Below are 25,128 nucleotides of genomic sequence, written 5' to 3' on the forward strand. Positions count from 1 at the left end.
GAAAGGATACAATTTATTAACATGTCAAAAATAATGGCAAAGCTTCTTTCTTTTACATAACAGCAACAGAAAGACAATCTCTTCAAGAGATTGTAGCAAATCACGGCCTGCTCTTGATTATCCACTGATATTTTTTGGGAGCTAATTAAATGTGTTAAAGGCTGTGTGTATTTTCATTGTAAATAAACATAATGTGTACATATTTATTTTTCTTTTTCTCTCTCTGTCTCTTGTCAGTGCCACCATGTATCGTCATGTCTCGTCAGTGCCGCCATGTCTCATTGCTTACCGCAACATGCTCAAGGCATGGCAATATCAGGCAAGGGCAGACAAACCTGGCCACGCCTCCTTACTGCTCCGTGACATCGCAAATGTGTAATTTAAAACACCAACACCTCATTATACCTGGAAGGGGTATGGGTAGCACAATGTTAGACTGGGAACAGAATTGTGCTTACTCAGCCCACAATTTGGGTTCTGCCTGCACTGTTGTCCCTGGTTACCATGGCTATGATGTGGGCACGAGCTGCGGCTGTGAATCTGACAGTGCCACAGTGCATTGTGGGATATGGTTACATCCGCAACTGGCAATTATGTGTGTAATATTTACTCAAAATGAGTGTGTCAACCTCCTATAGTACTGCAGGGACCACACAGCTAAGGCAGATAGCAGAGCCAGGACGGAAAGGCACCCTCACTAGTATAGACAGGAACCACACGGACAGATGAGGCAGATAGCCAGTGTACATTCCTGTACTCCTGCCCTGTTGGTACCCTGGTGCCCGTCTACACTACCCATGCTATCTGCCTCAGGTGTCCCAGTGATTCCTGTCTATCCTAGTGACTGTGCCTGTCTGTCCTTGCCGTGCTGTCTTCCTCAGCTGTCAAGGTGGTTCCTGTCTATACTAGTGACTGTACCTGTCCACCCTTGCCATGCTATCTACCTCAGCCATCCCAGTGACCCCCATCTACACTAGAGACTCTGCCTGTCTATACCTGTGTCTGTCCTTGCCGTGGGGGTCAGCTGCCATAGTCCCAGGCACTGCCCTGGGAGTGGCACCTATTATCTACCTCTCGGTGGATGCTTATTCTAGCCCCTTACAATAAAGGGTAAGCATGGGTCCCCCTGTGGTCCAGTGAGTCCACTTCGGCTTGCTGGCTTACCCTCTCTTCCACAGTGAGTTTACACTGCTAATATGCGATTTGCACACTTACAGCCATGTGCTATCAAAATGCTTTTCCTAAAGTTCTCAATTCACAGTGAAAACTACAGCCCTTATTTAACTGAGAGAAGCAATAAAAGAAGTCAATTGTCTCATGATCATAAGTATGAAAATCACATATAAGTGGTCATGTGGTCATGTGATTTTCGCTGGAGTCTGCAATCACAGCTGAATCCTGACAGTAAGTTTATTACACACTGCTAGGATTGGGCGTGCTACAGTGCTTAATATTATATTTAAAGATGTTGTCCAGGTTTGTAATGAAAGTTTAGTGTTACTGCAAACTGCTGAATTCTCCATCGCTATACTGTAAATTCTCATATTAAAATAAAAATTGTGAGAGTACACAAACAACAGTTAACACATACATACAATACATCCAGATAAGGACATGCTGATACAAGTAATATTATATATATAAATGCTGGTATAGTAACATTTTACAAAAAGAAATGAGGTGCATCTAAAATAGCCTTATACAACAATAAATACAAGATGAAAGTAAAAACATACTACATACCATATACTGTTAGTGGCAAATGTAGGCCCACAGACCCCAACGCATGTTTCGCACAAAGCATTTTCAAAGATATCATTTTTACATCATATTTATTTAACACTCATTCTTCAATTTATTTTTTGAACTTTATTATATTATTACTATTTGGAGTCTTGTGTTTTTCACTTTGTGTGTTCCAACTACATATCTACACCCATTATTTGGTTTGAGGATGTGGTCTATTCTTGCTCATTATCTTGTGCTAAGATACATTATCATATACACATTTGGTGTTTTTAATTATGTTTAATCTGTTGTAATAGTTCTCTCTTTTTTATAATAAAATTTAATTTCTTGGGGATGGGCATCCCTTCTTTTGTTTCTGTGTTTATTTTACTCACTTTTATAGTGCCAATAACTCCACAGACATCATCACTGTCCCCATTGGGGCTCACAATCTAAATTCCCTATTGGTATTGTACCGCCCCCGTGTCAGCAGCCAGAACTGCTCGGATCTGGATCCGCAGTTGCTCGATGGGTCTCCAGACCCGGGAGGGGTCGTGCGGCCACTCAAAATAAAAGGGGGGTATTTACAGGGGGTTGTGTGGTTAAAGTTCGTGACAACACCCACAGTGTTTGGTAAGGAGGAGTACCACCGCTGCCGTTGGAAGCACCCGGTGGTGATGGGATGGCAGCCAGGTGTTTAACCCCTCCCTGGGTAGGGGGGATGCCCCGGGGCTCGGTGACGCTGGCGAAGGGATATCGTTGGGGAGGTAAGGGTCACTGCGTACTCACTCAGTCCAATGACGCTGACACCGACAACTTGTACACCAAAGTTCTGAGCACTGCTGCAGCAGGGAGGGAGCACACCTGGATCCCGTGCCCGTTGGTGTTGCTTGTTGGCCTGTAACCTTTGCCTTGGCCCTGGTAGTGTAGAACTAGTCGGATCCCGCTCTCCCGTATGGCTAATGGAGTGAGCTTGCTCTCAGGGTTCACGCTTGGGACTTTCTGGAGTGTGTATTTTGAAAGTCCTATCCCCCTGTTGCGCTAGTACCCCGATTTTGGAGCAGATGGAGAACGAATCTTGAAGGCTCCGTCCTCGTCGGGTGAATTACCAGGATGCTTGAAACTACTTTCTGGCCTAGGGTCCACGTACCCCGTTGTGCCCTGGCCCCTGCCCAGAGATGGAAAAAGGCCGCCAGTTGCCCTCTTAGGCAGTTCCATGCCCCTTGTCACGATCCCCTGTGACTGGGGTTCAAGCTCCTACCAGGCCCAGACCAACGTCTGCCACCTAGTAATCTCCAGGAGCCCTGCTCCCAACCTCTCAACTTGAGAGTCACTCCTCAACTGCCTGTTCCTTACACTCCTGACCCTCCCTAACCAACCCCCCAAGTGGGCGGCCCTATTCCCTTCAGGCTACCCATTGGTGTGTCTGGTGGGTGTCATGCAGAGTGTTTCTAGGATTTTGATTAGCTTGTTCTTAGCAATACGAAAAGCCAGGAACCCGTAACCAAGGAGGATGTGAATACTGTGCAGAAGGGCAGATTGCACAATACCCTGTGATGACCTGATAGGCCAGAGCGTCACATTCTCCCTTAGTTAAACGTAGCTCGTCCCCGAGCTACAGGACACCAGAGGTTTATGTATAATCTTTCTTTATTAGGATAAAAACAAATAAACATATAATACAGGAAAATAAGAAGGAAAAAAGGGGTTAGATCTTACAGACCCATTTTTACAGTAAGAGTCTTATTCCAAAAGAGTTTAACTAATGGAATCAGATAAGAATACAATTTTTCTAACAAAAAAAAAATAATAATACTGTTAAGCCCCGCCTTATGTAGCGTTAGCTTCATTGCTCACTCCTCCCCCCCCCTCATCCATTAAGCGATCAACGTTAACCCACTCTCTCCATGAGAGGCAAGATTTTAAACCAGTGAGGGGAATAGGAGGAGTCCGCTCCAGCAGTCTGGAATGTATATCCCATATGTTGGGCCAAAGAGTAATACTTCTACAGTGATGAAAGGCATCTTAGAGTATAAATAATAAATAGCCAAGGAAAGAAAGGGAAATGAGTAGCAGAAAAGCGGCAAAGGTGGGTAGGGGGAGGAAAGGGATGGGAAGGGAAGGAAAGGTCTGAGGGGAAGGAAGGCCGTGGTGCTCCCAGGTGTGGCAGGCCAAGTTAGGAACCATATGTGGTTTTGCTATCAGCTCAAGGGCCGAACAGTTAACGGAACGCTTCAGTGTCTTTTAAAAGAATCCAGGGCTTCCAGATTTGCAGACAGGTCCTGTATATGAAATATAGAGGCCAATTCCTGTTGCCATTCTTGCAATGATGGAAGGATCGTCATCCGCCAATGCCTAGGGATCACCGAGCGGGCTGCTGTTAGACAAAATCTAAGCAGATCTCCCTTTTGTGTTTTAATAGAGCCAGGCAACATGGACAGCAATGAGATCTGTGGTGATGGTGTCACCGATTCTCCAGTAATTTTGGTGTACGTCTGAAACACCTCCAACCAGAAGGGCTTGATCAGCGAACACCCCCACCACGTGTGTAACATCGTCCCGGGGGCCCCCCCCGCACCGCCAACACAACTCTGACACAGAGGTAAAGATCTTATGTAACTTCACTGGATATTGGTACCATCTGGATAGAATTTTGTAGTTCTTTTCTTTTGCATAACCAGCTGTAGACATCTTATGGGCGAATAGATACGCTTTCTGCTTATCCTCCTCAGTGAAAGTAGTGCCCAATTCTGTCTCTCAGTTAGATATGAAATTTAGGTCTGTATCTGTCTCCGGGGCCGCCTGACTCAGTAATTTGTAGATGACTGAAATCAAATGAGATGGTGGGGATTTTCGCAAAAACAATCCCTCAAATGGGGTCGGGGAAATGTCAGGTATGTGTTTCCAATTTCTCAGTCGATTACAAACAAAGGTGTATAGTTGTCTATACTCCATCCATGACAGCAAGCGAGGGGGTCCATACCCTGCATATCTTTGAAAGACATAATATCATTCCCTTTCAAAGCATGATATACCCTAAAATCATCTTCAACCGTCCAGCGCAGAAAGGAGGGACGTGTGAGTCCCGGAGAAAATTCCGGGTTGAAAAAATCGGGATGAGCAGGAGCGGAGGACCAGTCAAGGAGCCCCTCTGCCTCACCTGATCCCACACTTTAAGCATGGCTTTGATTAGAAAGTCAGCTATAGGTAACTTCACCCCTTCACGTGACTCCAGCCATGGCAGATACCTCATGGGCACAGGTGCTGCCCCCTGTTCCAACACGACCCATTTTTTATGTGTAGCCGAAAAGTGCCAGTCGAACATACGCAGCAGCAGGGCGGCCTGATGGTATCTACGAAGATCTGTCAATCCGGCCCCTCCCTTACTAATGGATCTAGTTAAGATCTGATATCTTACTCTTGCCCTAGAGTGGCCCCAAACAAATTTAATTAGTGCCGTTTTAAGTGTGTGGAAAAAGCTTGCCTGTGGCAGGATAGGGAGCGCCTGAAAGACGTACAAAAACCACGGTAGCACATCCATTTTGAACGATTTAATACGTCAGAACCACAAAATGTTTTTTTTTGTGGTATGATAGTAGGTCTTTAAGTGTTCGTGTCAACAGGGTTTGATAGTTCAGGGAATACAGAAGTGTGAGATCGGCAGGGATCTGTATGCCTAAGTATGTGTTTGCTTTGGGTTGCCACCGAAACGAGAAGTTTTGTTTAGCTAATGACACCTCCGAGGGCCACATGGTAACATTCAATGCTTCTGTTTTGAGTAGTTTACTTTAAAGTTGCTCAAATCTCCAAATTTCTCAAACTCCTTCATCAGGGAGGGCAGAGTGATGTGGGGCTGAGAAATATAAATCAATAAGTCGTCAGCGTACAGGGAGGTTTTATACATCCTACCTTCCACTTGCAGACCGTGTACACAGGGATTCCTCCTTATGGCATTGGCCAGATGCTCCATCACTACCACGTATAACAACGGGGAGAGAGGGCACCCTTGTCTTGTACCATTCCTTATAGCAATGGACTGGGACAATGCTCCATTGGCCTTGATCCGTGCCGAGGAAAACGTATACAATGCCAAAATTTTTTGAAGAAAGCGGGGGCCCAGGTCAATATTTTTCAATGCCGCACGAAGGAAATCCCAGCGCACGCGGTCAAAAGCCTTCTCGGGGTCTACCGACAGAAGGCCCATAGATGTGGAGGAGGAGATTGCGTTTGCCATAAGTAATAACGTCTTATTTCCATTATCTCGGGCCTCTCTGCCCTGTACAAAGCCGACTTGGTCTGAATTAAAGATTGCAGGGAGAAGGGGAGGCAATCTATTAGCCAGTGTTTTGGAGAACAACTTCACGTCCACGTTTAATAAAGAAATCGGCCTATAATTAGAAACCATCGATGGATCCTTCCCCGGTTTCGGTAGTACTGTAATGTATGCCTCCAGGGACTGTGCGGCAAATGGAGATGTGTCAGAAACTGCGTTAAAAACCTTTGTGAGAAATGGCGTTATTAATTCTCTAAATTTCTTATAAAATGCTGAGGAGAATCCATCTGTGGCAGGGCTCTTACCGACTGGAGAATTTTTGATCAAAATTATAGAAAAAACTCCTAAAATTACAAATCTTTATTTATATTCAGTATTAAAAGGGGGAATACCCAACATATATATCAATGTAAAATTAAATCAGATATCCAAGGGTACAAGGGGGGGGGCTAGCCCTTCTAGTGCCCTAGGCTCACCCCTTCCTTGCCGCGGAGGTTGGCACCCTAAAACCTGCGCAATAGGCGCCCCCGCTCAACGTAGGCTGTCCCTATAGGCCCTAACCAGACCCTAGAAAATAAGAGGTGACAGTCTAGAGGATAGTTACAAAGCTGAACCAACAAATCCAATATAAAGATTAACAATACATTATACCCAATATAATTCAATTGGGAAACAATAGGGTACAATGACCCAAGAAAAAAACCACCTAGTTGGATATAAGCGGCTCCTATCAGAAACCACCCGACGCGTTTCCCCTCATCTATCTGAGGTTCTTCAGGAGTGGAATAAAGGTTAGTTCAAAAAAGACAACAAATATGCAATAGTAAATGCTGGTAGTCCCATGAAAAACTAAGAAGCCAGTAGTCCCTGAATCTGTATAATCCCAATATCTCTAAACTAAATCCAGTAGATAGAGGGCCTAAAAAAACAGTCCCAGATCTCTGTCACCCACCTGGGTAACCGTGATTAGGCAGGTTATTTATGCATATAATAATGGGAATAGATTCAAAGGGGTGAAAAGCAGCCACTCATTAGGGTACACAAAATCAGCCACTTATCTCAAGCCTTAAGAAGCATACGATAGAGACGATCCTCACAGGACTCCTTGGATAATAAACTAGTCCAATAACCCCAACAAAGCAGTCAGTGAGCTCCTCAGGTCATCACCCTCCAGTTCAAATGCAGACACAATGACAGGGTGCAGGTTTAGGGGGCAAAGGAAACGCCCACAGAAAGCTCACCAACTTATAAGGTGTATTCTAAGCGTTCTCACCTGTGGTTAAACAAGATCAGCCCCTTAGGAGATGGAGATCAAAGGAACACATATTCCAGCGGGGTGCGCATATCGGAGTGCACCACTTCCGCATCCTCGCATGCAGCGGTCACGTGATCGGGGATTCCCGATGACGCGATCCCGCGCATGCGCGCAAACTAGCGCCCATTCCCACGTCATTGCATTACATGGAGCCTGGCAGGCTGCGGTCACGTGAGCGAGCTCACCGATGAAAGTACCCGCGCCTGCGCAATGCGTGCATCCCAGTTTAACACGCAAACAGGGAGGCGTACACATCGGCAGAGATTCAACTCATACTGCCAGTGACATCTCCCTCCCAGTCCTACGTGAAGAGGAAAAAAGTGCACACGGAGGCCATAATATGCAGATGTAGGGAAAGACCATTGCTATAGGGGCAAAGTATTCAAAACATGGTAAATATAGATTGGTGTTCAGTGATAGAGGGGGTCAAAAAGTATGGGTGAGATGATATAATGGGGGAAGGATACAATTCAAAGGAGTCTGAGAGTCCCAATAGAAATAACTGAGATAAAGAAATTGATAATAAAGGGATGCAAAAAGCAAGGTTAGGTAAATAAATAAAGCCAGATCCTTTACGGAACAATGGGCATGGCAAGAAAACAGGTTATGAAAACCGGGCAGAAAACCATGGAAATAGAGGGCAGAAGGACACCAATCAAATAGTGTAAGAAAGGGCAAATTATGAGGACTTAAAGGAAACATCCAAAGTGTATCTGCTCATTGAGGCCAGATGGATTCACAGTACATAGCCTGTGAATCCACTGGGCCTCCCTCTGTAAAATGAGTCTGTCCCAGTTACCACCTCTGTCTGGTGGTGGGACCACCTCAATGGCACTGAAGGAAAAACAGTCCAGGCTACCCCCATGTTCCATCCTAACATGTCTTGAGATGGGGGTATCCCAGGCATTCCTAATATCCCCGATGTGGTCTCCTATCCGTCTTTTGAATTCACGCTTGGTTTTTCCTACGTACTCCTTCCCACAATCACATCTAAAGAGGTAGATCACACCAACCGTGGTACAGTTAGCAAATTGTCTGTTACAGTATGTTCTGCCTGTCACTCCACTGAGGAATCGGTCTCCCCGTTTTACATACTTGCAGAAGATGCATCTCCCACATCTAAATGTACCCACTTTCCTGGTGTCGAGCCAGGTTGATCCAGATGGAGAGCAATAATTGCTATGGACCAACCTGTCCCGAATGGTCCTACCTCGCCTGAATGTGATCAAAGGGGAAGATTGTATGGAGCCCGCAATGGCCGGGTCAGCCCTCAGAATGTCCCAGTACTTGACAATAATCCTACGTACATCCTCTGACCGATCATCAAAATCCCCAATAATCCTCATTACTTGGGTTTACGGAAGGTCCTGGTTTGGAGTCTTCCCTGGGTGTCCCTTATGATTGATATGTCCAAGAAATCAATCTTATCCCTTCTGAAATCCGAAGTGAACCTCAGACCCAATCCGTTCTTATTTAGGTCACCCACAAATCTCCTAAATTCTCCTTCCCCTCCTGACCACAGTACCAGCACATCGTCTATATAGTGCCCCCAGAATGTTATATGGGGGCTCCACCAAGACATCTCCTCACCAAAGACGATGGTGTCCTCCCACCAGCCCAGGTAAAGGTTAGCATATGTGGGAGCACAAGGGCTCCCCATTGCTGTACCCCTGCGCTGGTGGAAAAAACTCCCATCGAATCTGAAAACATTATGTTTTAGAATAAAGTCAAGGAGGGTAATGATAAATTGGTTATGTGCCGTAAACTGTGTACCTCTGGTACTGAGGAAATATTCCACCGCAATAATGCCCAAATCATGTGGGATGCAGCTGTAGAGAGTCTCCACATCAATTGAGGCAAAGCAGACATTGTCCTCCACAACCATATCCTCCAACTTCATAAGCAGGTCTGAGGTATCCCTGAAATATGAGGGAAGTGCCGTGACAAACCTCCTCATCACCCTGTCCACATAGATGCTGCTGTTCTGTGTGTCCACCCCCGACACTATCGGGCGTCCGCGTAGGGGGTCCACCATCTTATGCACTTTAGGCAGGGAATAAAAGACCGGTAATACTGGGAATTTTGAATACATAAAATCCATTTCATTCTTGGAGATCAGTCTCTGTGATAGAGCTTCCTCGAGTAATGAATGAAGTTTTTGGTTAAACCCCACAGTCGGATCCCTCCTGATGACCCCATAAGTGTCCCTATTTTCCAGGATGTCAGAGCACATCCCTTTATACTGACTATGAGTCATGACCACCAGGTTGCCACCTTTGTCAGATGGTTTAATCACAATTGCATCATCTTTCATTAAGGTGTCCAGTGCTTCCCTTTCTTCCCTCCTTAGATTGCTTTTGGGATTCCAACCCCTACTCCTAAGCTGGCCAAGCTCATTTGTAACCAATTTGGTAAAAATGTCAATGCTATTCACCTCAGTACTTGGTGGCATTTTTTGGCTTTTGGGTCTTAAATCCGTGAAGGGACCATGTCCCGGAACTGAGAGATTTTCACTCAAGAGACTACTCAGGTTCCTAAAGTCCGGGAGGTCCTCCTCGGATATCCCCAGCCTTAGGCATTCCTGTTTATCATGACAGTTGAAAAACCGCTTCCACTTGAGTTTGCGCGAAAAAAGGTTAATATCCTTTATCCACCCAAACTCATCAAAGGAATTTGTAGGCACAAACGATAGTCCTTTGGATAGAACCTGGCATTTATAGGGGGTAAGGATACGGGGGGTCAGATTGATGATGCAATTGTCATTTCCATGTCTCATCTGTAATTCATTCTCACAGGGTTGTTTCTTAAGTTGTAAAAATTCTGATGGGTCCTCTGTTCTAAAAAAGAGGAGGACACCCCTGAGGCCGAGGCAGTAGAAGAGGAGGTATAAGGCAAAGGGGAGGGGTCCATTCTTTGGCCCTTGTTCTTTTTTGTTGTAAATCTTCCCCATTTCCCTTTACCAGAAGGACCAGAGGTCTGATAGCTAGACTTTAATCTGGCTCCCCTTTCGATGTCTGCAGAGACCGTGTCAGACTTTTCAGTGTCGGACATATCCGTATCTGATGCAGAGCTATCTCTTGAGCCCTCAACCGGATCTCCTTGGAGCGTGGGGTAAACCCTACCTTCTTTAAACTCCAATAAGTCCCTACTAAATTGTTTCTGCTTGCGGTCCTTGATACAGTTTTGAAATTTCTCTATCGCAAACTGCAGAGCGGCCTCCTTCCTTGGAAAGTCTATATCTGTTTTAAATTTAAGTGCCTCCTCTGTTAGAGTGGTTAGCCTCTTTGAAGTAAAATCAAAAATGTTCTTCTCCTCTTTGAGAAGCACACCCATCAGTCTTAGGGAACTCTCAGTAAGTTCCTTTTCCCAAGCTATCAAGAGTTCCGGGGACCTGGAACGCTTAGATGGAGTTAAGTTTATTCTTAGGCCCCTGGGAACGATTCTGTTTTTAATATAGTTCTCCAGGGACTGTATTTCCCACCATGACTTCAGGTTATCTTTATAACACCCTGTGAGTTCCTGAAAGATGTTCCTTATATTTGAAGATCTTGGGGTATCAGAGTTAGTAACACAATCAGAGAAGGCATCCCTTGCATCCAATGCCCATTGTTCCCGATTTACAGGCCCTGACAAAAATCCTGCCATTAAATAAGTTTGTTGAAAGGTTGAAGCAGTCAATTAGAAGTGCATTAGTGCAAAATTATAGAAAAAACTCCTAAAATTACAAATCTTTTTATCTATTTTTGATCACTACACCAATCTCCTCTTCTGTAAACTGCTCTTCTAATTGAGAGGCCTCCTCATTTCCCAGAGGCCTGGACGCAGTTTCTGAAACATACTCATCAATTCGCTGTGACAAATTACTCGGTCACATGTCAGCCAAGCGGCCCCTGATATTATAGAGATCTGAATAAAATGTCCACATTTCCTCCAGAATCTCCACCGGGTTACTCGTGTCCGAACCGCCCCGCCGCTGTAAGCGTGAGATAAACGACATATTACTACGGGGATAAAGAAGGCGCGATAGGGGCCTGCCGCATTTGTCTGAGTATTGGTATACAAAGCGTTTGTAGTGATTACGGTATCTGAGGTATTTTTCATTGAGAAGTGACCTAAGATCTTCTCTACATTTAGTAAGGTCCGCTAGGACCCCTGCCGATCTGTGTCTTTTATGTGTAATTTCCAGTCTATGTATCGTGTCAAGTAATTTCTTGACCTTATTATGGGGAGATAAGGTATGCACACCAGTGACTATGTAAGGGGAATACATGTAATAGCAGAAACTGCTGTGTGAATACTGACATGAAAAATTCAATAGCTATATGTAAAAATGAAATGTGAAAAATGGAACCTGCATTACTGCCATGAATATATGAATAAAGAGAAATTTAGCTACTGAATTGATCAATGCAATAGAGCCCCAACACTACGCCAAAGTATTTCTCTACGTTGGGGTCCCTAGCTTGTTTGTGTCCTCTCATGCAGTTAAAAAACTTACCGTGTATGGGAAGCTGAGACCCAGGCTATATATACGATGTGGATTGGCAATAGGTGTGTATGGGGAGGGTTCACAAACGAAAAACCACTAACAAATAAGAAATAACGTTTGGAACTCCATTCTATGTATGGAGTTCCAAACGTTATTTCTTATTTGTAATTTCTTGACCTGTGAAATCTTCATTCTCTTAATGTGTGTCCCATGTTTTATCAGGACCCCCCTAATCACGCACTTTAATGCTTCCCACAGGAGGGATAGGGAAGTAGGGTCCACCGCATGTGCCTCCATGAAAACCCCAATCGATTCCTTGATGTCATTCACGCACACCGTATCTTTCAAGAGGTTATCATTGAGTTTCCATGTCCACTCGCGTGTCTGGCCGCTAAGGGGAGAAATAGTTAGAAAAATGGGCGCGTGATCTGACCAAACCACGCTACCGATCTCGGAGACTGGGCTCCAAGCGAGAGCATGCTGACTCATCAGAAAGAAATCAATACGACTGTAAGAGTCGTGAGGGTTTGAGTGGAAGGTATAGTCCCTTCCAGATGGGTTTAATATCCACCACACGTCTACCAGTTATGATTGGTGCATCTCCTGTTTAAATGACCTTAAGTGAGACAGGAGGATCGTCTGCCAGATGAGGTATCCACCGATGGGTTCAAAGGAAGGTTAAAATCCCCTCCCAAGATTACCACCCCTTCCGAGAATTCCGTCAGCACCCGAAGGAATCTTCGCCCTGCCCTTGACTGTCCCACGTTGGGCGCATACCACCCTTCCACTGTATACACTGCATTCGCAATACGTAACTTAATTATGACATATCTGCTTTCCAGATCTAGTTTTATGTCTATCATGGAATGTGCTAATGATTTGTGCAGAGCCAATGACACCCCCCTGGATCTAGACTCTGTGTTAGCGCTGTGATACCAGGTCGGGTAGTGACGGTTTGTCATGTTGGGGATACAACCGACTTTAAAATGAGTTTCTTGAAGAAGAAGAAGAATGTGTACCCTCCGCTTTTGCATGTCATATAGAATTTGTGCCCATTTTTGGGGGGTATTAAACCCTTTAACGTTCAGAGAGCCAAATTTTAGTTCCGCCATAACTCCACACCTGGGTCCCAGTCCACAAACTGTAAGAAAGAGGGAAGTAGGATAAGTGACTAGAAGGGATGGAGAGAGGCCAGGGGAGAGGAAAAGCCAAGGAAGTGCGAAGAAGAATGAGAAATGAAAAAGAGCAGGAGGAGAAGAGGGTGGAATAAACTGCAAAAAAAAGGGGGGGGAAAGGGAGGGTTTGGAAAGGATTAGAGAAGAAAGTACTTCAGCACCGCAGAAGGGATAAAGTTGCCGTCCGACCAGACGTGTGATTGGGGTAAGTCTTTTGTATAGCTGCGCCTTGGCCTGCCAGGTGCAGCCACCCCAATTAAGAAGCGAGCTGGCACGGAGGGGAACTCCCCCGACCCAGTATACACCACCTGAATAACTTGTGTCAACCATCTTAACTTTATAGTTTAATATTCTGACCACAATTTCAATTAATACTGCAGCTGCGGGCTTGAACCCCACAGGGCTGAGCCAGCCACTCAAACTGAGCTGAACGTCCCCGAAGGGACCACGACCCAGGCCATTGCCCCCAAAAGGGAGCCACCCCCATCATATTTAAACAATGCAACACAAACAACTATTAATTCTTTTTTTCTGTAAAGCATATTAATCTGCTGCAGGAGAAATTAAACCTTAGCTCTCGAACAAAATTGAGTATTAACTTTATCCTTTTATCTCAATTACCGCATCTCAGCCACGATCTTCAGGGGCATCTCACTGATTTGCCCTCCTTGCCTGAGCCGCCACAGGATGCACATCTCCAGGACCCACGGGAGGCAAGCACGGCCATCCCATGATTATCACCTCCGAAATCTGTAGGGCCTCCGCAAATGCCGGGATACCCCCGGGAGGACTCAAGACATGCATCCTGCCCGCTCGCTGGACCCTAAGGCGGAAAGGGAACCCCCATGTGTAGGGGATGTTTCGTTGCCGTAGAGAGTCCAGGAGAGGCCTCAACGCCCTCCTTTTCTGCAAAATCCACTTAGATAGGTCCGGCAGGAGTTGAATCCTCTGTCCCTGGTGACGTAGATTCTCTGCCGAGCGGGCTCGCATCATAATGGCATCTTTCAGCTGGTATTTGTGGACCTTGCAAATGACATCCCTGGGACGGTCCAGGTCCAAGGCCCGAGGGCCCAGAGCTCTGTGTGATCTATCCAATTCCAAGGGTGAGTCCAAGGGAACTTGCAGCAAAGCATTAAAGATGTGGCGGAGGGTTTTATCAAGGTCGACAGATTCAATCGATTCCGGGAGGCCGCGGACCCTTATATTGTTGCGTCGGTTACGATTTTCAATATCATCAATCAAACAAAATGCTTCCTTTTTGCTTTCTATGTTCACAGTAAAATTAAATTTAATTTTTTTTGCACATCTCCACATTTTCAAATTAACACTATGAATTTATACCCCTTTTTTGTATATCTTTAGGGTTTTCATTAGTCTTTAATCGGTTACACCCCACATTTTTTTCTTGTATTTCTCTCTCCCTTTTTTTTCTGCCTGCTCCACGTGGCGATTAGTCACTGGTTTGCTGACGTCATTTTTGAAACATGGCTACTCCTTCCACTGTTATATATGTATTGCATGGCAGCAGCATATGTTATTCTGTTTCTTTCTTTGTCCTGATGAAGAAGGCGGAGATGCCTTTGAAACGCGTTGACCTGTGTTAATAAAGGAAAGAATTCATTATATCTCCTGGATTTGTGGTTTCTAGCGCAGCATTCAACCCGACTTTCTCTACCCACCCTGCGATCAATATCATCAATATGATCGGCTAGATACTGGAAATGTGCTGTGTGTGAGGCCAGGTTAGAATCCTGCTCGGTTACTTTAATTGATAGACATTGTGTTGCAGACTCAATAGACCCCACTCTCTCCCCCATCTGCTGGACTTCGTCTCTCAGGCCTGAGAGCTCTGCTCTGTAGGAACTTTCCAATCTGTCCATATATGACTTCATGTCTGCTTTTGTTGGGATATTTCTAATATGGGAGCAAAGGCCCTCTAGCACCCTCCACATCTGGTGCATAAACTGGTGTGCAGGAGGACCCCCTCCTTCACTGATGTTTATAAGCTCAATAGCTTGTGCAGTAGTTTCAGGTCTTGCAGCTGTTACAATCCTGCTAGGGTGCTTCCCCCATAAGACACAGTCCCAGCAGCTTCCAGGGGCATGGGGGGAACACACAGCTCCATGCCTGCAGCAGCTCCATGGCCGGGCAGCGCCGCCCCCCCTCCTCCATTAACCGAACCTCCAGGCCTAAGGCAGTGTGCAGACTCCTGCTGGATGGGAGGTAAGAGGGAATCCTCACCACCGGGGGCTTCCCGCTGTCACTGTCTTTTCCTCCTGGTCCTGCACTGGGGGATGCCGCCTGAATGTGATCTGCGGTCGCTCCTGCTGCACCGCCAGTGCACGTGGGTGCAGCGCCATCTTGTCCTCCCACCGCGGGAGCCGCGCTGGCCTGTTCCCCACTAATCTGCGTCTGATCCCTGTCACCGCAGGTCTCTGCCACTGGCCCCTTCACTGCACCTGCTGCCTGTAAATCTTCAGCAGCCGCTACCGTAGAGCTCAGCGAGCGGCCGCTTCTTGTGTGCATTGCTGTGTCAGCCATCTTGCGCCTGGCAGCTTCCTGAGTCGGGTCCAGCATATAGGTCCGTATATCGCAAGCAGGGGCCCCCGGTGTAGTAGATGTGGGCTGGGGGCTTCCTCTCCCCTTCTTCTGGCCCATTTGCTGCTCTGAAACCATATGAAAGAGACGCTGTTGCGGTGTATCCCTAGGTCAGGGCAGGAGCAGATTCCCTGGGCTTCTTTATCCCTCCATGTCCAGGCCACGCCCCCGACATGAGAGGTTTATTATTTATTTTTTTTAAACTGTAGAAAAGATAGAAAAACAAAGTTAACATGTTTATTTGCATTTTCATCCCACGCAGGGGAGGCACTTTTCTTAAAGGGAACCAAACATCAGCATTTTCCAATATAAGGTGCAGCCAGTGCAGTACTGGCACTATCAGGCACATTGTGTACATACCATTATTGGGCAGCTCGGATGTTTAGGCTGTGAAATTCAACTTTATAAAGTTTGAAAATTCATGCACTTTTTGATTGACGTGTGCACTTCTGCTGCTAATGTCCGGGCGGGTTATGCACGTGTATCCTCGCCCCCCCCCGCTGCCTGTTCCTCCCTCTCACTAGTCGTATGTAAATTTTCAGTTACACGGCGTCGGAGTTAGTGCCTGCGCATAGCGCTCATCTCCGGCGCTGTGTTTCTGAAGCCCATAGTATTATGGTGCGTGAGAGGGCGGTGCATGAGAGGGCAGCGCATGTGCCCTCGCTTCTTCAGATCTGTTTTGACCGCGGGAGCGTGCGCGGTCACAACAGGACTGGAGAACAGCTGATCTTACCCTGATTAGCTGCAGCAGATGATATCGTAGGAGACGTCTGCATACTGCAATCTTCCTGAAAATCACCTAGAATGGTATGGATCACTCCCTTCCACCATTTGAGGCTGGGGATGAGGTTCTTCTGCCATTCTTAAAGATTCTGGGCACTTTTTCAGATGGTCCCGAGATACCGTAGCCATAGTTTCCCCATGGTCCTTGCTGATCAAACAGGTCTTTTGGTTGTCAAAGTTGGATGGCTGTATTACATACGGCTCCTTCTCCCACTGATCATCTAACTTGTGTTGCTTCCTCTTTCTTTTTAACACGATTTCACCAGAGGCGAAGGGGGTTGCTTTTGCTTGTTTGTTAAAGTTTCTTTCTTGACGTTCCTGGGTTTGATTCAAACTTTCCTCAATGCACTTCTGAATCTGCTTGTACTGGGCTTGGCGACGTGAGTCCCAATCTTCTCTGGGTGCGTAGGTTTCAGGCAATTCAACCTCCATTTCCAAGTCCACTGGGAGTCTTCCAGGTCGAGCTCTCATCAGGTATGCTGGGGTATACTTGGTGGATCCCACCGGAATGTTGTTGCAGATGTCTACCAGGTCTGGCAGTTTTTCAGGCCACTGGTTCCTCTCCTCTAGAGGAAGGGTTTCCAGCAGATTGATCACCAGGTGGTTCATCTTCTCGCACATCCCATTGTCTGCGCATGATAGGGTGCAGTGCGGATCTTCTTGCACCCGTACAGACTGCAGAACTCCTGGAAGATCTCAGCCTTGGATGCAGGACCCTGTTCCGTCAAGACTCGGTCAGGATACCCATGCGGCCTACAGAAGTGTGCCTGGAACACCTTTGCTGCAGTACTGGCAGTCAAATCTTTAACAGGTATCACCACTAGGAACCATGAGTAATGGTCAACCATCGTGAGCACATACGTGTACTCACTTTGACTGGGGATTAGCTTGACATGGTCCAGAGCCATGATCTCTAGGGGCTGCTTAGTGACAATCGGCTGAAGTGGTGATTGCTGATTAGTGCCATCTTGCCTCCTCAAGGCACAGGGGCCGCAATTCCTACACCAGGCTTCTATGGAGTCTCTCATTCCTATTCAGTAGAAGCGACTTCTTAGCAACATCTCCAGCATCTTCCATCCAAAGTGCCCGGCTTCATCATGGTATGCCTCCAGCACAACTGGGACGTACGACTTGGGGACCACGATCTGGCAGATTCTCTCGTGGGTCTTGGGGTTGGTCAAGCTCCTGCATAGCTTGCCTTGGTGCAGATAAAGCCAACTCCAGTCTTGCCACAATTTTCTGGCCTCCTCTGGGGTGCCTGGTTCAAGGCAGGCATCAGCTCTGGCCAGCAAAACTTTGACTAACTTAATCGCAGGGTCCCGATCCTGGGCTTCTTGCCAGTCGTGGTGAGGCAACGGGTTGCAGATTATCTCTTGCTGATGAACACTTCATCGGGACCGTTCCTCGGACGAAGGCTGATGGAACGCAGGCAGCTCAACTTCCTCCAGGTCATCTTCATTCCTCCCATCATCAAACAAATGGGGCATCCTGGACAGTGCACCTGCGTTGGTGTTTTTGCAGCCAGCCCTGTATTTGATAACAAAATCATAATTGGCTAACCATGCGACCCATCGTTGTTCCAAGGCTCCCAGCTTCGCCGTATCCAGGTGAGTCAACGGATTATTGTCTGTGTACACCATGAAGTTGGCAGCGGCAAGGTAGTGCTTGAACCTTTCTGTCACGGCCCATACAAGTGCTAGGAACTCCAACTTGAAGGAGCTATAATTTTCCGGATTCCTCTCCGTAGGCCTTAACTTCCAGCTGGCATAGGCGATCACCTTCTCCTTGCCCTTTTGCACTTGTGACAGGACGGCTCCTAATCCCACATTACTGGCATCCGTCTACAACACGAACGGGAGGCCGTAATCAGGGTAAGCCAGGATTTGTCCCCGGTCAGGACAGACTTCATCCGTTCAAAGGAGTCTTCTTGTTCCTTGCCCCATTTGAATGGAGGATTTACCGTGTACAGTCTGACCCACCAGAAGGTCCCGAAAAAGGGCTGCCATCTGGGTATACCCCTTCACGAACCTCCGGTAGTACCCCATCAGGCCCAGGAACTGCCGCACTTCCATGACAGTAGTGAGCCGCGACCAGTTCTTTATGGCTGTGATCTTCTCGGGGTCGGGTGCAACACCTTCAGCACTCACCACATGCCCCAAGTACTGCACCTTCGGCTTCAGTAAGTGGCACTTGGATGGCTTGAGCTTCATTCCGTATTTGGACAGAGCGTCAAACACCTCAGCCAGATGCTCCAAGTGTGTTTCGTATGTCTTGGAGTAAACAATGACGTCATCCAGATACAACAAGACTGTCTCAAAGTTGCAATGGCCCAAGCAGCACTCCATCAACCTCTGGAACGTCACGGGTGCGTTGCACAGCCCGAATGGCATGCTATTAAATTCACATAGACCCATTGGAGTAGCGAACGCGGTCTTCTCCCAATCTTCCTCGGCGACCCCCACCTGCCAGTACCCGCTGGTGAGATCAAGGGTGGAAAAGTAAGTAGCAGACTTCAAAGCGGCTAATGATTCCTCAATTCGGGGCAAAGGGTAGGTGTCTTTGTGTGTGATTTTGTTAATCTGTCGATAGTCTACACACATCGATCTTTTTTTCTTATAAGTACCAATGGAGCGGCCCAGGGACTGCAGCTATTGCGGATCACTCCTGCTTCTTTTATACTCCTGAGCATATATTTGGCATATTGGTAATGGGCAGGTGGTATTGGCCTATACCTTTCCTTGATAGGTGGGTGAGTGCCTGTGGGTATGTGGTGTTGTACCCCTTTAATCCGCCCAAAGAACAATGGGTGTTTGCTAAAGTCCTGCTCATACTCCCTGACAACCCTGTAGACCCCTTGTTTATGACGTGTAGGTGTAGAGTCAGTGCCCACGTGTAACTCCTGACACCACTTCTCTGCCGGGTCCTGGGGGCTAGCACTAGGAAACTGACTAGGCTTATCTGAAGAGCCTGTTGCATGGATGTCATCTGCATTTACTGTGAACAGCTTGGCTATGGTGGTGTGACGCCCTGGCAAAACCAGGTAGTCACAGATAGGTCCCTACACAACACCCTTCCCTCACTTAGGAAACACACAGCCGACCTGAAACCCTAATCACCACCCTTTAGGGAAAGATAGACACACCAGTGGGCGGGATCAGGCAGTTGGACACGCCCACCCAGGGGTCTAGACAGCCCGGGGCGGGAAAACAAGCAGATAAGTTTGGAGTTCAAGTTGAGAGGAGTGTGGGCTGGAGCTAAGTGTAGCTCCAGCAGAGGAGGTTCAAGTTGAACAGTACCAGGGTTGGAGCCCTGGTGCCTTTGGCTAGGTGGCAGATGGTAGTCTCCGTCAGTAGGAGACGGGAAGACGGCTCTGCAGAACCGAGGTGGACCGGGACAGTGTTGTAGCCCGCCGGTACCGACACAGGGAACCGACCCGGAAACTGGAGCACAAAGGGGGTACTTGGACCCTGAAGCCAGGACCGAAAACAAGCGGCCTGGTTAAATAACCGATTGAGGCCAGGACTAGAGGTCCTGTCCCACTCAAAGTCCCTCATAGAAGACAACAGCCCACCGATAGGGATAGGAGGTCACCGCCAGGGCCCATAGATCCCACAGGCCAGCGTCTGCGGGCACGGCTCCTTAGGCCACATCCAGCCGGGAGCGGACTCCTGAGTTCCAGACTAGGAAGTCCACCTTACACAAAAATCAGTGCAGAGGAAAAGGATAGAGACCACCAGCCCAGGTGGGGGATCCGAAAGCAACCAGCCGCGGCGCCGGCCACCAGCACCTTGGTTTACCAGAGACTCGTGTGACTTACTGACTGTGAGTAATCAAACATCCCCTTGCCGTCGCTATACCCTGCACAAAGACACTGGGTCCTGGGGTAACCACCCCTGCTCACGGAGGGGTTAACATCTTGCTGCCACTACATCTCCCCCGGGTGCCCCATAACAGCAGCGGTGGTGTCTCAACTCATCACGCACCGTGGGTGGTGTCACGAACTTAATACAGCCTAGCTCGTACATCTACGTCCCCCTTTTTATTTGGCGTGTCCGCGAGACCCCTAGGTCCGGAGACCCTCGAGCCACCACCCCAGAAGGCCCAGATTCGAGCAGTGCCGGCTGCTGGCACGGGGGCGGCACACCCTGAAACCTGGCATCACGAACAGGATACTTACCCATCCACTTACCTGGTGGAAGTGCGCCTTGAATGAAACAGTCAGCGGTGATCCGTTGCTAAATTTTCAGAAGTCGCCATTTTTGCCGCCATTTTTGGGCGCGAAAACTGCAGCCCAGCGTCTTCTTCACTGAGAAAGGGCATGAAAGCCGAAGCCCCGCCCCCTGGGAACACGGCCGGAAGGTGAACCCCGAGGTCGTAAAACGAAACTAACAAGCCGAAAAAGAGAGTGACGGCAAAAGACCAAGGGGGAGAAGTGGGAAGATGTCTGCCCCTAAACCTGATGCTGGCGCTGCACCGACCGCTGGAGCGGCGGCACCTTAAGGTGGAGCGGAGATCCCTGCGGAGGAATGCGAGTCAAGTCGCTTACCGATGGGGACCGCTGCCTGGCTGGAGCGGGAGCTGGCGAGATTCTGTGTCCGGGTGCGGTCGCAGTCTCTGCAACAAGTGCTGGAGTGGAAAGCGGAGGTCCAAAGAATGGTAGCCGTGGTGTGGGCCCGTGAGAGCCGAGCTACCTGCACAGTGTCGTGACGGGAGAAAGGTACCCAGACCGTTTCATCCTCGCTGACCTGCCTGGAGCCTGTTTCCGATCTGATGGGAGAGTGCCGGCCGGCACTGCTCCCAGGAGCAGTGGCATCACCTGCTATACCACCTCCGTTCCCGATGGAAGTTCAAAGCTCTGGGATGCATTGCAGCTGGTCCCAGAATGCTGACCCCTGGGGGCCAAGTGAGCCATACGGCCCCATGCAGCAGTGGTAGTGGTTCCCAGCTACTTTCCCTGCAAAGTCCCCGTTGGGACAGTCTGTTGTTCCCATTTTTCAGTTAAAAGACAATGGCCGTGAACTTGCAGGCCACCCCAAGAACTTTTGGGTCTTGTAAATAATCCCTGACCAACCTTCTCACCTGCCGCAGTCTCTGGAGAGGCTGATTGGAGGAAGGGCCTGCGGTAGAGTCGGCTGAGGCCCTATCACTAGCAAAACTGGTGACTACCCTCCGGGTCAGGGGTCCTATGGACGTGGAGCCCTTGAAAAAGGACTGCCGGCTAAGGAACTTTTTACCCGGCCCATGTGGGCTACACCCGGACCTACCCTGGATTTGGGCAAGGGTAGGTCCGCACCAGTGCTTAGCGGTGGCACCAGGGGGCAGGTTGTTTTGGGTGGGTGAGGTGAGAAGGACCCGGTCCATCACGTCTTGGTTTTAAATGTGCAATGTTTAAGTAAAGTGCTTCCCATAAGGGAAGAAACCACATATGCTTGAATGTAAATATGTTAGTATACTTGTAATCTATTTTACCCTTTCATTTTTAGCAGTTCAATAAATGTTGGTCGTTGGACAGCCTGCAGACGGTCTGTATTAACCAAAGGGGGAATGTGATGCCGTGGCAAAACCAGGTAGTCACAGATAGGCCCCTACACAACACCCTTCCCTCACTTAGACACAGCCGACCTGAAACCTTAGTCACCCCCACTTAGGGAAAGATAAACACACCAGTGTGCGGGACCAGGCGGTTGGACACGCCCACCCAGGGGTCTAGACAGCCCGGGGCTGGAAAACAAGCAGATAACTTTGGAGTTCAAGTTAAGATGAGTGTGGGCTGGAGCTAGATGTAGCTCCAGCAGAGGAGGTTCAAGTTGAACGGTACCAGGGTTGGAGCCCTGGTGCCTTTGGCTAGGTGGCAGACGGTGGTCTCCGTCAGCAGGAGACAGGAAGACGGCTCGGCAGAACCGAGGTGGACCGGGACAGGGTTGTAGCCCGCTGGTACCGACACGGGCAACCGACCCGGAAACCGGAGCACAAAGGGGGGTACTCGGACCCTGAAGCCAGGACTGTAAACAAGCGGATTGGTTAATTAACCGATTGAAGCCAGGACTAGAGGTCCTGTCCCACCCAAAGTCCCTCATAGAAGACAACAGCCCATTAATAGGGATAGGAGGTCACCGCCAGGGCCCATAGATCCCACGGGCCAGCGTCAGCGGGCACGGCTCCTTAGGCCACATCCAGCCGGGAGCGGACTCCTGAGTTCCAGACTAGGAAGTCCACCTTACACAAAAATCAGTGCAGAGGAAAAGGATAGAGACCACCCGCCCAGGTGGGGGATCCAAATGCAACCAGCCGCGGCGCCGGCCACCAGTACCTTGGTTTACCAGAGACTCGTGTGACTTATTGACTGTGAGTAATCAAACATCTCCTTGCCGTCGCTATACTCTGCACAAAGACACTGGGTCCCAGGGCAATCATCCCTGCCACGGAGGGGTTAACATCTTGCTGCCACTACATCTCCCCCGAGTGCCCCATAACAGCAGCGGTGGTGTCCCAACTCACCATGCACCGTGGGTGGCGTCACAAACTTAATACGGCGTAGCATCTACGTCCCCCTTTTTATTCGGCATGTCCGCGAGACCCCCGGGTCCAGAGACCCTTGAGCCACCACCCCAGAATGCCCGGATCCGAGCAGTGCCGGCTGCTGGCACGGGGGCGGCACAGTGGCATACCTAGGTAGTGTAACTTCCTCGTCCCCACAGTTTAACACTCGCACGGGCACTCTCGCCCATCAACTACCCCCCGGCCGTGAACACGGTGGGCCAATGCTCTGAGGGTAGGGGCTCTACCATTGCCTGGTAATCCTGTCTGCGGGATCCTACAGCTGCACTGCACCATATCAGCATTTCACTTCGTGGGGGCACTACTAGAGGGGCCACATCCATTGGGACCACATCCATTACCCGTACACCACCTATCTCATCTCCAGAGAGATTTACCTGTTGCAGCTGTAGGAGAGCATGGATCTCAAGTTACAGGACTCTCTGCCGCCCTGCCCCTGCAGTCTCAGACAGCTGTTGGAGCAAAAACAGTACTTCCCCCATACAATTCTCAATGACATTTGTACCTAAAATGATCTGCGGGTTCCAATCACTAGAGTCATTTTGTACCACTATGAGGCCTTGCCTCGGCAATTCTACCCGGCCCACCTTAATGGTCGTCCTTGAACCCAATTTGAGTTACAGGTAACAAGTTGACAGCATAGATTGTCAGGCTGTCGTCCGTCAAGCCAGAATTTCTTATATAGTACATAGGGAATAGTCGTTACCTGGGAGCCGGTATCAAGAAGCGCAGAGGTCGGGATCCCATCCAGGGTGATGGAAATGTGACGCCCTGGACTAGCCAGGTAGTCACAGATCGACCCCCGCACTACACCTGTTCCCCAATAAGGTGTCATCAGCCAACCATTAAAACCTAGTCACCTCCCTCAGTGCTTGATGGACACACCAGGGGGCGGAGCCAGGCGGTTGGCCACGCCCACCAAGGAGTTCAGAGGGCCTGAGGCAGGAAACACAGTGAGTTGAGAAGAGATGAGTTTTAGTGTTGAGCAGTGGAGGAGGTCAGGCCTGTAAGACAGGCGTGTGACAATCTGACAGGTGCCGGGGTTGGAGCCGCGGGCACCGTTGGCTAGGAGGCAAATGGTGGCCTTAGCCTGCAGGAGCCGAGAAGACGGCTCGGTGGAACCATGGTGGACCGAGACAGGGTAGTGGCCCGCCGGTACCGACCCTGGGAACCGACTCGGAAACTGGAGCACACAGGGGGGTACTCAGACCCTGAAACGAGGTCCAGAATCTACTGGACTGAGTTAATTAGCTGATGCGGTCTGGACTATAGGTTTCCTTTCCCACCCAAGTCCCGACTGAAGACAACAGCCCACCGAGGGGGGATAGAAAGTCACCGCACAGGCAGAGAGATCCCACGGGCCAGCGTCTGCGGGCAAAAGGGCTTCCCCGACATTCACAAAGCCGGGGAGCGGACTCCCGTCGCTGAAGTGCAGGCAGTCCACAGATACACAACACGATGCGGGAAAAAGGCCAAGACCACCGAACCCGGGTGGGGGACCAGATGCAGCCGGCTGCGGGCACCGACCACCATCAACTTGGTTTACCAGAGACTTGTGTGTCTCAATAACCATGAGTACAACAGTGCCATCCAGCCGCGCACCGCCCTGCACCGCCCAGCTATCCCCAGCGGGTCCTGGGGCCATCAACCCTACCCATGGAGGGGTTAACATCTTGCTGCACCACCATCTCCCCCAGGTGCCCAGTAATTGCAGCGGTGATGTCCAACTTCACCACGACCCGTGGGTGGCGTCACGAACTCAAGCACGGCTCCGGTCGTGCACCTACCTAACCCCCACCAAAAGCACCAGCACCCCCTTTCAGATCGAAGTGACCCCGGGTCCGGAGGCGCTCGAGCCACCCACCAACGAGCCCGGATCCGAGTGGCTCGGCTGCAGCCGAGCGCAGGGCGGTACAGAAACAATGGGCTGTCCCCCTACATACCGCTCTCTCCAGTCTTCTGGGCCTTGGCAATTAATTCCTGGGGATTGGCCCCTGGCCCCAGGGGTTTCCAGTTTAAAGGACAGCTTCTTGCGTAGTGGCTGGTCTTGTTTCACTTGTAACAAACAGGTGGGCCATATCGGTCGCTGCTCCGTCCTTCGTACGCCAAGGTCCGCTTCCTCATCCAGGGGACGTCCTCAGGGCAGTCGTCCAGTTGGATTTCCCTTGATGAAGTGGTCTTGGACTTGAGTTGCATTGCCTCTAGAATC

The sequence above is a fragment of the Anomaloglossus baeobatrachus genome, chromosome 2 (genome assembly GCF_048569485.1).
Source record: "Anomaloglossus baeobatrachus isolate aAnoBae1 chromosome 2, aAnoBae1.hap1, whole genome shotgun sequence".
Lineage (NCBI taxonomy): Eukaryota > Metazoa > Chordata > Amphibia > Anura > Aromobatidae > Anomaloglossus > Anomaloglossus baeobatrachus.